This window comes from Chrysemys picta, chromosome 9 (genome assembly GCF_011386835.1).
Source record: "Chrysemys picta bellii isolate R12L10 chromosome 9, ASM1138683v2, whole genome shotgun sequence".
NCBI classification, from domain to species: Eukaryota; Metazoa; Chordata; order Testudines; family Emydidae; genus Chrysemys; species Chrysemys picta.
In genome coordinates, this window is record NC_088799.1 from 99,273,085 (window position 1) to 99,287,392 (window position 14,308).

Below are 14,308 nucleotides of genomic sequence, written 5' to 3' on the forward strand. Positions count from 1 at the left end.
AAAGTGCCTTTCCCCGGGGAAGGGGACCAGTGTCCGTGTGTCGTTCCCAGCTCTCGGGGCTTGTGGTCAGAGCACAGAGCCGCGGGGAGTGGGGAGCGTGGGAATGGAGGGGGAGAGCCCCCTGCCAGCGCACCCCCAGCGTCCAGAGAGGAAACCCCCACCCCAGCCCATTGAGCCCAGGGGTCGGAGGGTGACCCAGGGCCCAGCCCTGGTCCATGGCTCTGGGGCGGGACCCCTCTGCGTTCGGGGTGCCCCCAAGGAGGGCTGGGCAGCTCGCACCCAGAGGCGCAAGGGCTGGAACCGCCGGAGCGTGGCCGCTTTCGCACTGGGGGTGGGGGGACAGGTGAAAGAACTGCCCCCCCCCGTCCCCAGCAGAGCGGCCGCGGAGCCCGGGGCAGCAGGCGCCCAGCCACGCCCGGCGCAGGGCTGCCGAGGCTGCGGCTGGAGGGAGCTCGGCCAGTGCTGAGGGAGGCCAGGGCAGGCCGGGGCTAAGCTGCTGCCCCGTCACTCACCCGCACTGGCGAGCAGGGCTGCACCGGGGCTCGCCCTGCTCTGCCACACGGCAGCCCGGCTGTTAGCCCCAGAGGCGCCCCCTCCGTGACACTGGCGAGGGGGCCGGACGCTGCCTCTCTGGGCACCCGCGGCGGCTCTAAAGGGAGCCGGAGTCCTCCGCACCCTCCCCAGGAGACTCCGAGATCACCCTTGACAAGCGCACTCCGGCTGTCTCCGTCCGAGCGTGCTCCGGGTACTGCCCTGGCCGCCGGGGAGTCACTCCGGATTTGCAGTGGTGTAAACGAGGCTGGAATCTGAAGTTTCAGGGGTGGATGCTGCCTCGGCCTCTGGTCGATTTCCCAGCCTAGGCAGAGGGCGGGATTGGTGATGAAAGACACATGATCACACTGGAGGGGTGAGCCCCGAAGTTACAAGCGGTGGGGTCACTACAAGAAGTCCTGCCCAGCTCCTGTATTTCTAACACGCTGCCCTGACCTCAGGGCGCAGGCTGGGGTGTGATTGGCGGCAGCAGCCCCTTGCTTTGTGGGGTTTGCTTGTGCAATTGACGCTAGATATTTAGGGCCAAACCTTGATACACAATCTTCCCTCGGGATCGCAGGTAGTGACCCGAGACTGTGCTTAGACTCCCAGAGACCGCTGTGATTTGGAAACAATCCAGGCGGAGCTCCAGGACACCAAGCGGGGACATGGGTAAGGGGCAGAGGAAGGGTGTATGAGAGGAAAGCCAGGACTCTCTGTGGGGCTGACGCAAAGCCCATTCAAGGGATTATTACCATGAATCACTTGTATCGTGGTAGCACCTAAAAGTCACAGCCAGACTAGGCTGCATTGTGCTAGGTGCGGCACAAGCATACAATAAATGGTGGCCCCTTCCATAAAGAGATTACAAGCTCAAAGAGAAGATGTAACAGGTGAATGAAAAACAAATAACAGGAGTGGGGTGAAGGAGATGAGAAAATAAATAAAATAGACTAGAAGGACTCCCGTTGGCTTCAAAAAGGTTTGATTCAGGCCCCCTATGAATGTTGCTTTATAGATATTTCTGGGGTCAGCAAATTACAATTAGCTCTTGGCAGCAGAAAATGGTCCCCTCTGCTGTCATAAGAACATAAGAACGGCCAGACCAAAGGTCCATCTAGCCCAGTATCCTGCCTTCAGACAGTGGCCAATGCCAGGTGCCCCAGAGGGAATGAACAGAACAGGTAATCATCAAGTGATCCATCCCCTGTCGCCTATTCCCAGCTTCCGGCAAACAGAGGCTTAGGGACACCATTCCTGCCCATCCTGGCTAATAGCTATTGATGAACCTAGCCTCCATTAATTTATCTAGTTCTTTTTTGAGACCTGTTTTGTTCTTGGCCTTCACAACATCCTCTGGCAAGGAGTTCCACAGGTTGACTATGCGTTGTGTGAAGAAATAATTCCTTTTGTTTTAAACCTGCTGCCTATTAATTTCATTTGGTGACCCCCTAGTTCTTATGTTATGAGAAGTAGTAAACAACACGTCCTTATCTACTTTCTCTATACTAGTCATGATTTTAGAGACCTCAATCATATCTCCTCTTAGCCATCTCTTTTCCAAGCGGAAAAGTCCTACTCTTATTAATCTCTCCTCATACGGAAGCCGTTCCATATCCTTAATCATTTTTGTTGCCTTTTCTGAACCTTTTCCAATTCCAATATATCTTTTTTGAGATGGGGCGACCACATCTGCACCTGCACGCAGTATTCAAGATGTGGGTGTACCATGGATTTATATAGAGGCAACATGATATTTTCTGTCCTATTATCTACCCCTTTCTTAATTATTCCCAGCATTCTGTTCGCTTTTTTGACTGCCACTGCACATGGAGTGGATGTTTTCAGAGAACTATCCACTATGTCATTTCTGATAAGCACCATGCAGGAAGGTGGGTGGGGCGATACCTACAGGAATACAGCTATAGGAGAGCTAGGTATTTTTAGTATGATTTAAACCTGCAACCATGTAAGTGACACATAACTAGACATATTTTATAAAATTATTTCCTATTGATTAATTTATTTATAGAGTTCATCACAGTATTGACAGGCCAAAATGTTCAAAAATCATGAGTCAGGCCCCCAAGATAATGAAATTGGCTTAAAATACATGCTGGGTTCTTTTTTTCTTTGGTTTCTGGTTTTTGAGCCTTTAGTATGCACTGGGGTTTTAAATTACTAAGCTTTTCTACACAATCATGACGGCTAGAAGTTTTAAAGAATGAAACCCTAGATTGTCACCTAATCACAGGAATCCAGGAGCTGGGGCTTTACAAAAAATGTCAGTGACCACAAAGACTCACAATAAAATGGTGAGAGCTAGCAACACTGTGTAAACTACTCAGATCCTACAGTCATGCATACTTACCTAACATATAAATAATTTTCACCAAATGCAAAAAAAATAAACAGACCAAATTAAAAAAAAATCCAAAATTGCAACCCTAAACCAGCCTCTAACACACCTAGTCAGCTGATCAGGGAACCAAATTCTCCTCTCAATTACAAGGGGGCAACTCCCCTTATATAAATGGGGGTGTCTTGTTTATGTGGGAGGTGAAGTTAGAGTAGTGATTGGTGGGGCAGTGAACATGTGCAGAAGGAGTGCAGATTTCTGCCTACTGCTAGATCCGCTGCAGAGTTTTTGTTTGGTTGTTTGCATTAGATAGATGCACACTGCATACATTCTGTACTACTGACCCCCATTGATCTCTATAAATGGTAGGATCCAGATTTAATTTGACCATGTCTACAGCAGTCTTACTTTCTCCACATGGCTGCATAGCGTCAATGGAAGCTGTGCGTGAATATATAAAGCAGAAGGGACCCCAGTTACTGCAGTCTGTCCTGCCAACTGCTATTTGTAATAAATGTGTCTAGGTGAAATTGACAGAAATGCAAGTTAGGCATAGGGCATCAACCGAACACAGACACATGGTTTCTGGTCATGGAAGAGTAAGGGAAACTGCATTTCTAACACAGACATGTTCTTAATACAAAAGAAGAAATGATGTTTCTGATGGATGCACACAAAGCCAAATTCAGCTCTTAGTTACTCCAGTGTAAATCGGGTGCAACTCCAAAAAAATCAGTGTAATAGAGCAACATCTGGCCCCTTGTTATGCATTGTCATTTATCACTGTTGGGGGTAGACTCTCTCAGAGTAGGTTCTCTGCTCCTCTGACCACCTGTGCAGAGGGAATGCTGCATTTTCACTGCTAATGTATCCATGCCAATTGTTGCAGGATTTGGCCTGCAGGCTCCAGTCCAGCACAGAACTCAAGCAGTCAGCGGTCTTTCTCAGATGTTGAAAAAGAAGCACGTAGCCTTAGCATGTATATATCTACAGCATGGGTCTGATACTGTTACCTGAGCTCAAGCAAATCTCCCATATCTCAGCTAGGGTAAATTGTCATAACCTCATCAATTTCAACTGAGCTCTATTTACCCAAGATGAGGATATGGCCCCTTGACTTTAATAAGAGTTGTATTGGAGAAAAGATGGCCTTGTGGGTGGGCCTTGTGGGTGGGTGGGTGGTGAGAATCTTTCTACCTGGCTGTTTGTTCCTACCTAAATATACCTTTCACCCACATTAACATAGAACCATTCTCTTAAATGTAGACTTGGATACTGGAATTAGTTTTCAGTATGAACACGAGGAATTAAAAACCTCAACAATTTTTCAGACTATTCAAACAATGCATAAAAGGGACAATACAAGAAGGACAGATCCGTTTTCTTTTCTATGAAGCTGAAACCAATGATGGTTCCTTCAAGCTCTTCTGATCAACTTGATGGAAGAGAAGAACAGGAGTACTTGTGGCACCTTAGAGACTAACAAATTTATTAGAGCATAAGCTTTCGTGGACTACAGCCCACTTCTTCGGATGCATATAGCTATAGCTATATATATATGCATATACAGCATGTAGATACGGCCAATAGCTCCATCCTTTAAGGTGCTGGGGTTGTCTTAGCCTCAGTGAGAGTTGAGGGCACTCAGAATCTCAGATGATATGTTCCAAGCACTTTAATTTATATGCACGATAATTCTCTTCCATCAATGACAGGTTTCAGAGTAGCAGCCGTGTTAGTCTGTATCCGCAAAAAGAAGAACAGGAGTACATATGCATATGCATCCGAAGAAGTGGGCTGTAGTCCACGAAAGCTTATGCTCTAATAAATTTGTTAGTCTCTAAGGTGCCACAAGGACTCCTGTTCTTCTTTTTGCGGATACAGACTAACACGGCTGCTACTCTGAAACCTGTCATTGATGGAAGAGAATTATCGTGCATATAAATTAAAGTGCTTGGAACATATCATCTGAGATTCTGAGTGCCCTCAACTCTCACTGAGGCTAAGACAACCCCAGCACCTTAAAGGATGGAGCTATTGGCCGTATCTACATGCTGTACCATAAAACCCACTATTGTATGACAATTACATGTTTCTTCATAAATTCCATCCACCCTTAAAATCAGCATGACTGTTTCTACAGTCATTCTTGACCTCTGGACAATAGATCGAGGAAGAGTTTGTAGTTAGAGAAGTGTTCAAGATTCCATTTTATGACACTAGAAAATATTGTGATGTGTGACATAATTATTGCACCTTTAGAACAAGGGGATGAATAAAACAGTGGCAAGAGTTTTGGGTAGACTTTGTACCAAATTCATGCTATAGCTAGTGTAAAACTGCATAGAAGTCTCTACTCAGGATTCATGCTATTATTTTTTATGGTTTACATTTCATGAGGCTTTGAAGAGTGTTCACATAATGAAATGTATACAGTATACACTCCAATATGAATTATGAAAACCAATAAGTTATTCAGTAAAACAATTAGTATTGATTACATTGCTTTGGTATGACATGTTTGCATGATAACAATAGAAAATGAGAAAGAAAACTGAAAAAAGCAGTCAGAGAAAAGGAATAACAACAACTTTAGCTGAGGAAAAAGAAAGATAAGAAGAAACACATAAGAGAAAACAAGCAACACCAAACATGAGTCAACATGACTTTTTTTTTTCCTATGGAGCTGAACTAGCTATCTGTCTAGTCTAGACTCTCATCTCCAGAGTATTTGAACACTTGAATGGTATCCAGATCAAAGTATTTCATGACCAATATTATGTATTAATTTGATAAAACACAGCTGCCTGGTCTACTTCACACATAAGGGTTGCCAGATCTCATCTTTCTGCATATTTCTCTTTATTTTTCCAAAAGCAATTTCCCACTCTAATTTTGCTGCTTTTAGCAGAGAGTTGAGGCAGTTCTGTATGAGAAGAGTCAATTTGGTTTTTCAAGAGGAGATGATGGCTTTTTTGCTGCCATGTTTGTTTAAGAAACCAAGAAACCACTTCTGTTCAGTCTGGGAGAATTCATGCTGTTTTGATTTATTACCCAGGAGATGTGTTTGGTTGCATCAGAATTTTAGGGCAAAGTTACTTTTTTCTAGTATCTTATGCTGGGAAAGTTTTACTACTTCACTCACCAAAAGCACACAGACCTTGTCTTTGGAAAACTTACTGTACATATTCGGGTCAGGGAAATAAGCCATATCCAATCTGAATTGAAACCACTCTGATATGCAGGGCAAATTGATCCATCAGGGAAACTTTACAGCATGCTCTTTAAACGTGTAGGAGAAAAACTCATTGGAGTCCTTGTGCTAAAGCATCCATAACCTTGAGTTAGGGTCCCAAGAATTGATGAAGAATGTATTAATTTCCAACATGGCAAGAAGGGACCTACCCATCAGAGTTAATGATGGTGAGGTGGGATTTTCTTTTGGTAGCATTATGAGTTTTTGGAATACAGAGTTGATGCCTCTCTTAAGCATGAGGTATGTTCTAATCTGATCATCCGGCAGATTATAATCCGGTTGAATTTGCTGGAACGTTTTTATGGTTCAGTTATCTCAGATGGGAATGTTAGCTCTGTGCAGAAGGGATTTGGCTTGGAATACCCATCGACAATAACAGAAATTGCATACCTATTGCCAGTGAGTTATGCTGAAATCTTTCCGCTTTCTGTGTGCTTTACAGAGTCAGGAGTCTGAGGTCTCCAATATTAATTGCAAAATGTGCCCATTGTTGGCACAGCCATTTAACTGTACACCCCATCGTGAGATCGCTATAGACTGTTGTCCAAAGCTTTGAAAGTAGCTGTGATGGGGTGGCTGCCCCTCACTGGCAGAAAAGGGGTTAAAAGCTGCCCTAGGGAGGCTGCACCGGAGGCAGCCAATCAGAGGAGGGCTGAAGGGAGCAGCCAAGTAGATCCATATAAAAAGGGAGCTTCAAGGCAGAGGAAGGCAGTTCTCGGTAGGGAGCCCAGGGAGGAAGGACTGTGTCCCTGAAGGACCAAGAGAACCACCAGCACCCTGGACAGAGCAGTGCTGCAAACAGGGGCCGAGGGAGTCAGAGGCAGCTCCTGGCTGGCTGCTGGGGTGTTGCAGACGGAGGCCCTGATACAAGGGTAAAGAGGGTGCCGGAGCCACTGATGGGAAGTGGCTGAACAGCGCACTGCAGGTCCCCTGGAAGGCAGGAGCACAATCTGTGGCAAGGCTGGAGGGCTGTGTCGCTGAAGAGGACACTGCGGTCCTTGGAGAGATGTGGGTCCAAGAGTGGGAGTCACGGTGGCAATGCACCACCCACGGGGGCACACTCAACCGCAGAGCTAATTCCCAAGACAGGCTGGTGAGGGGACCCCGTTACAGTAGCCTACAGGAAGTTGGTAACATTTTTTTTAAATCTTGCCAGAAACTGCAGAACATCGTCATCACAGGCCTCATCCCACAGTCCTTACTCAAGCAAAACCTTCACTGGATTTTAAGAGGAGTTTTGTCTTAGGCCCCGATTCAATGCACTTATTCACATGCCTAACTTCATATGATTAACACCATCCCCCGCTGGAGCGCCCCCCCCCCCCGGAATCCCACGCCACGCTCCCCCCGCCGCCCCTTACCAGGTGCCGCCCCAAGCATGTGCTTGGGTGCCTGTTGCCTGGAGCCGGCCCTGGGCAGGGCATGTTAGCACAGATCCTCTGAAGGAGGGGAACGGGTTGAATTGGGGATGAATCCATTTGGCTTAGAGGATGTTCAAGGGAAGGAACATATTGAAAGCAGATAAAGTAGCAATCCCTTCCCGTTAGCACTGATTGCAGCATTTCTGAGGACTGCAGAAATGTGGACAGCAGCGAAGGTTAATAGCTCCAAAGTGCCAGCCTTGTACAGCTGAGGATTGTGTTCTACTTTCAGGTTCTGTGTGCATGCAGCCCAGAGTACAGAACAGGATCGGGGTACCACTGTGCTGAGAGCTGCACAGACACAGAGTTGGAGACATCCCTGTCCCGGAGACCATACAATGTGGATGCAACAACTAAATGGGGAGCAGGGGACTCGGGCAGCAGTGAGAGGAGTATGTGGTTACATGGACTAGCTGAGTCACGCTTAGCTACTTTCAAGTCACTCCAGTAGGTTTTAAGGTTTTTCCCTCTAGTTTTAAGATATAAATGAACAAGAAAAGTTATACTTAATCTCTTAGTTATTCATAATCTCTACTGGCCATTTACCCAGTCTTTATCAGCTGCTAATACACACACACACACACACAAACACACACACGGATTTATATTGGGCCAAGTTCAAGAGTGGCACATAAGGTGGTGTCATAAAGACCATCTTATCCTACTTTAGGCTCTGCCACTCTCGGCTAGGCTCCCCACGCCTACTTACACCTGTTCCATTTAAGTGGAAGGGGGCTAAGTGGCTCTAACTCATCTCGAGGATGCAGAAGAAAGTGCAAGAAGGGGTGTCTAAGGGTATGTCTACATGTGGCGCTGGGGATATGATTCTAGCTGTCATTGAGCTAGTGTGCTAAAAATAGTAGCGTAGCCATGGTAGCGCTGGCAGCAAGGGCTACCTGCCCCCAGTACAAACAGATGTGCACTAGATCTCACTGAACTGGGAATCACAACCCCGCTCCAAGTGTAGACATACCCTCTGTGAGTAGTGTTGGGGAATCTAATCTCCTGCACAGAGATCAGGATGAGACCTATAGGGAAGGGGGACAGACAATCCCACATCTACCTACAGTGGGGTTCTTATACCTTCCCTTGAAGCATCTGGTGCTGGCCACTTTTGGAGGCAGGATGCTGGGCTAGATGGACCTTGGGTCTGATTAGGCTGGTGATTCCTATGTTCCTATGATCTGGACTGGTGGTAGCAACAATGGGGTGGGTTTTGGGGTGTGTGTGGAAATCCTTATGTAGACACAGCCTCAGTTGATAGAAACAAGATCTCTGAATAAAAAAGGGGGGCAACTGGGCATGCAATTATTGCATTTGCCAAGCAAATGCCTGTTTGCATCTGCAGATGCAGCATCTGGGCACACCAGTGGATGTCAATAAACAATGTATGTACCCCAACTAGAGCTAGGCTTATGGCCCAATGACGCTGCGGTCTGGCCTTGGGACAATGAGACAGCAATGGATGCTACACTTTAGCGCCTCTCTCTGTGGCTATGATGCAACAAACAGCATGATGGTCAACATACAGGTCTATAGCGCAGCATTTCTTCGGTTATATTTCCACCACTGTGATGCTGGTAAGTCAAAGAAAGTCTCTGGACAATTTCCAATAGCTCGGGGCAGTTTAGGGCCTTTCCCAAAGAATGACATAGATAGGGTTGTCTCCAAACCCTTTAAAATAAAGAGGTTGAATGAAATAGGTCCCATTTCCTGCCAGCAGGGAGACAGACGTGCCCATCAGGGCCCCATTTTGCGACTTACAGCAGCTTGTCAGGGAAAATCGATAGTTGGCATGGTAACGAGCTCATTTCCCAAGAATAGAACTCCTTTTATTAAATTTGGCTGGCAATTGATCAGTTCCTGATTCATGTCTCAAAACATGACAAGCACTTAATGAATCCCAGATTTTTTATTGAGTTGAATAAAAAAAAAGTCCTGATTGAGTTGGGACTGATTTCTGCTTCTGAATCTAGCCCGAAGGCTGTAACAAGAGCAGAAAATGGTACAGCAGGTGTCTGCCCTCGTGGGCTGCAGCAAGAACACAAAATAAGCACAAATGTAACCCATTCCTACTGCAGTGCTAGAATTGTAATCTCGAGAACCTCCCATTTTTTTTCTTGCCAGGCATGGCTCTTATTCATGGTGATATCTAGCCATGGAGCCAGCTTCTGGGGCAACGCCAGATCTCTTCCTCCCCACCCCTTATTAATGGCATTGTTGCACTGTATTATTTGCTAATTAGCAGTAATATTGAGCCCTTATATAGTGCTTCTGAGCTTCAAAGCCTTTTACAGACATGAACTAATGAATCACTAGCATTTGTTCCTTACACTTTCAGAAGTTCCTCACTCTCCAGTACACGGAATCATAGAAATATCGGGCTGGAAGGGACCTTGAGAGGTCATCTAGTCCAGCTCTTAGCACTGAGGCAGGACCAAGTAAACTTAAACCACCCCTGACAGATATTTGTCCAACACGGTCTTAAAAACCTCTGGTGACGGGGATTCCACAACCTCCCTTGGAAGCCTATTACGGTACTTAACTATCATTTCCCTAATGTCTAACCTAAATCTTCCTTGCTGTAGACTAGGCCATTGCTTCTTGTCCTACCTGCAGTGTGCTCTTAATAACGGCCTTTAACATATTTGAAGATGATGAAATCCCCTCCTCAGTCTTCTTTTCTCAAGATTACTCAGACCGGTTTTTTTAATCTTTCCTCAGAGGTCAGGTTTTCTAAACTTTTTTATTATTTTTGTTGCTCTCCTCTGGACTGTCTCCAGTTTGTCCATCTTTCTCAAAGTGTGGGACACAAAACTATTCTAACTTAGTCCTCACCAGTGCTTAGTAGAGTGGGACAACTACCTCCTGTTCTTACAAAAAACACTCCTATTTATACACCCAGAATATTAGCCTTTTTTGAAACTGCATCACATTGTTGGCTCATATTCAATTTGTGATCTACTGTAACAGCCAGATCCTTTTCTGCAGTACTATTGTCTAGCCAGTTATTCCCAATTTTGTAATTGTATAGTTGATTTTTCTTTCCTAAGTGAAGTACTTTGCACTTGTCTTTATTGAATTTCATTTTGTAGATTTCAGACCAATTCTCCAATTTGTCAAGGTCCTTTCAAATTCTAATCCTGTCCTTCTAAGTGCTTGCAACCCCTCCCAGCTCATTGTCCTCTGCAAATTTTAAATATTGAACAGAACCAGACTCAGAACTGATTACTGCAGGATCCCACTGGATACACCTTCACAGTCTGACAGATTACCATTGATAACTACTCTTTGAGTATGGTCTTTCAACCAGTTGTGCACCCCCTTATAGAAATTTCATCTAGACCTCATTTCCCTAGTTTTCTTATGAGAATGTCCTCTGGGACTGTGTCAAAAGCATTACTAAAATCAAGATCTATCATGTCTACTGCTTCCCCACTACCCACTAGGCCAGGAACCCTGTCAAGGAGGAAATGAGGTTGCTTTGGCATGATTTGTTCTTGGTAAATCCATGCTGGCTATTCTTTATAACCCCATTATCCTCTAGGTGCTCACAAATTGATTGTTTAATACTTAGTTCCAGTATCTTTCCAGGTATTGAAGTCAGGCTGACTGGTCTATAATTCTCCGAGTCCTCTCTGTTACCCTGTTAAAAGATAGGTCTTATGTTTGCCCTTCTCCAGGCCTCTGGGATCTCCCCTGGCTTCCATGAGTTCTCAATGATAATTGCCAATGGTTCCAAGATGGCTTCAGGTAATTCCTTAATTACCCTGGGATGAACTTCATCAGTCCCTGCTAACTTGAATACATCGACCTTTTCTAAATATTCTTTCACCTGTTCTTTCCCTGGCTTATGCTCCTTCCCCCTGGTGGTTAATATTAATTGTGTTAACCATCTGGTCACAATTAACCTTTTTAGTGACGACTGAAGCAAAACAGGCATTAAACACCTCAGCCTTCTTGGTATTGTCCATTATTAGCTCTCCTTCCCCGCTAAGCAGTGGGCCTACGCGCTCCTTTCCTGGAAGGCGAGTAGCTTAAAAGTGGAACAGCATCACATTACAATATTCACTATTAATGATTGAAACTGCCCAGGGTAGGTTCATCTAAACCATCACCCAAAGTTTTACTCTCATCTTTAACTTATCTTGGATTTCTGGGCCATTTCCCCCTTAGCCATTCCAGCTAGTAGACTGGACTATAGTTTTTCCCCCAATCCAGTTTGTAGACTAATTTCTCCTGTAAGTAAGGCTTTTGGTCTGGAGCCCCCAGGGATCCACTCTCCTTCTTCTATTATCCAATGCTCATGTCACACAGAGTGCAAATAGCTAGCACTAGCAGTCGGCTGTGGAATGACACAACACAAAAGCCCTTCACAGCTCCACAGAAACTACGCATTCCATCAAGAACATAATATGCATTTTCAAATTGTCTTCACATGCATTTGCATGAGAGATAATAACCGCCCCAAGAGGCATCTTCCAGCCTATTAGATAATAGTCACTTTAAACATTGTCTAAATTCACACTTAAATGCTAGACTATAAAAATCCAGTACTGGCCACCTACACACATACTGCAAATAGTACATACTTGAAAAAAGTCTGACTGTATTTATGTACATGATAGTGTATATGATATTTGATTTATCATGTCAACTCTTGTGATAGGTCTAGTATCTCAAATAAGCTTCTATAAGAGATTTCTCTCTCTTTCTCTCATTTCTGCTATCACAAAAATAAGCCAGAGATAGTTAAAATGTTTGTCACATACATATACACACACAAATGCTTCAAAGTAATGTCTAAAGTAAAAGCAATGATATTGCAAGTTATGGTAGGAATTTCAGGCCTATGTTAAAATACTCAATAATGCAGAGGCATTCCAGAGGATTGATAGCCACATTAATCTCCAGTTAATTAATTGCAATTCATATAATTTCAGGGAGTGTCTAAAAACTGATTAGCCAATATTAAAAATTGCTGCTGCTTTGTGTACTTGATCTTTTTCTGCATTGCCCAGTAACCTTTAACAAATGTATTTACTGATCAGCTTAGGTCTCTGCCTCTTTAAGAGAGAATCGGAATCTGGAAAGGCTGAATTTTATTTCAACATTTCAAAAGTTTTCCAATCTGCCCCTGTGGTATTCAGCTTTAGCAAACAGCACAAGTCCTGCCCCAGCAGAGACAGGCCAACACAACTGATGTAGTGGCAAGATGCTGCTACATCAGAAGTTCTTGAACTGTGGATCGCAACCCCAAAGTGGTTCGCGACCCTGTTTTAATGGGGCCGCCTGGGCTGGTGTTAGACTCGCTGGGGCTTGGGGCTGAAGCCGGCTTGGGCCAGCTCCATCTCCCTGACCTACCTGGGGCAGCAGGGGGCTTGGTTGTGGCTTCAGCCTCTTCTCCCTCCACCACCACCTGGGGGGCTTGGATTTCAGCCCCACCCTGAGCCCCCTGGGGCAGCAGGGGTCTTGGGCGGCAGCTTCAGCCCTGTGATGGGGGAAGGGGGATCATGTAGTAATTTTTATTGTCAGAAGGGGGTCGTGGTGCACTGAAGTTTGAGAACTGCTGCTCTACATGAAGCCTTTACCAAGGGGAAGGATGGCCAGGGTGCGTGCTGCTGTTCCTCCAAGCTTGAGGAACGTGATTGTCCAATCAGGTGCCTGGCAGCATTGGTTGCTGATGGCACCATCCACTCCTTTATTGGGGCCTACCCATGGGTTTCCTCTAAACCCATCCTCCATACGCCCCATTGTGCGATATAGTGCAATCCCTGCAGTAGGCCCTGGTGTGCCAGTGCTACCATCTGTCCACTCCCCACCTGTGACATTTCTCTCTCCTTCCATAAATACTTGGACAAGGGCAGGAATGAACGTGAATTACTCAGTAGAATATTTTGCATTTCTGCAGCACCTTCTGTCTGAGAACCTTCACCCCCTTAACGGACATTATGGAGTTAAGCCTCATACAGCATCACAGTGCAATAGGAATTATTATACCCATTTTATAGGTAGGGAAACTGAGACACAGAGCGACTAAATGATTTGTCCAAGGTCACAAGGGGAATCTGAGGCAGAGTCAGGAACAGAAATCAGATCATGCCGACTCAGCATGTACAAACACAATGCACATCTCGGTATTTATGTTATTGTTAGCCATTCCTGTGTTATTTGGGCAGTCCAGGAAGGCTGGCTTACTTTTCCTGTGTACCAGTCCAAAAGCTCAGAATAAGTCAGGTTAAGAAATGGTGACTATTTAAGTACAGGTAAGAACATCAGAACGGCCAGACTGGGTCAGGCCAATGGTCCATCTAGCCCAGTGTCCTGTCTCTGACAGTGGCTGATGCCAGATGCTTCAGAAGGAATGATGCGTAAGAGAAGCACACTTTAGAGAAGAGAAGTGATGCATAATGAACAGAGCTGCAGCATCCCCACTTCATGCTCTGACTGACAAGCTGCCCCAGCTTTGCAAACTCACTGCTGTTGTTCTTCTTATTACTTGGTATTACTGTAGTGCCCCAGGATCCCCCTGTGCCAGGCTCTGTACAAACACAGCACAAAGCGCCAGTCCCTGCCTCAGAGACCTTACAATTCTTCTGTTAGACTCTCAGGGAAGGATGAATTGTATCCAAATAGCACATTTTTTTAAGCTGTTCCAAGAGCAGAAGCCTGCTAAAACCCAGCTGAAATTGTAAATGAGATGACATTGTGACATAAGAACCTCACTTCTTCAGATGCATG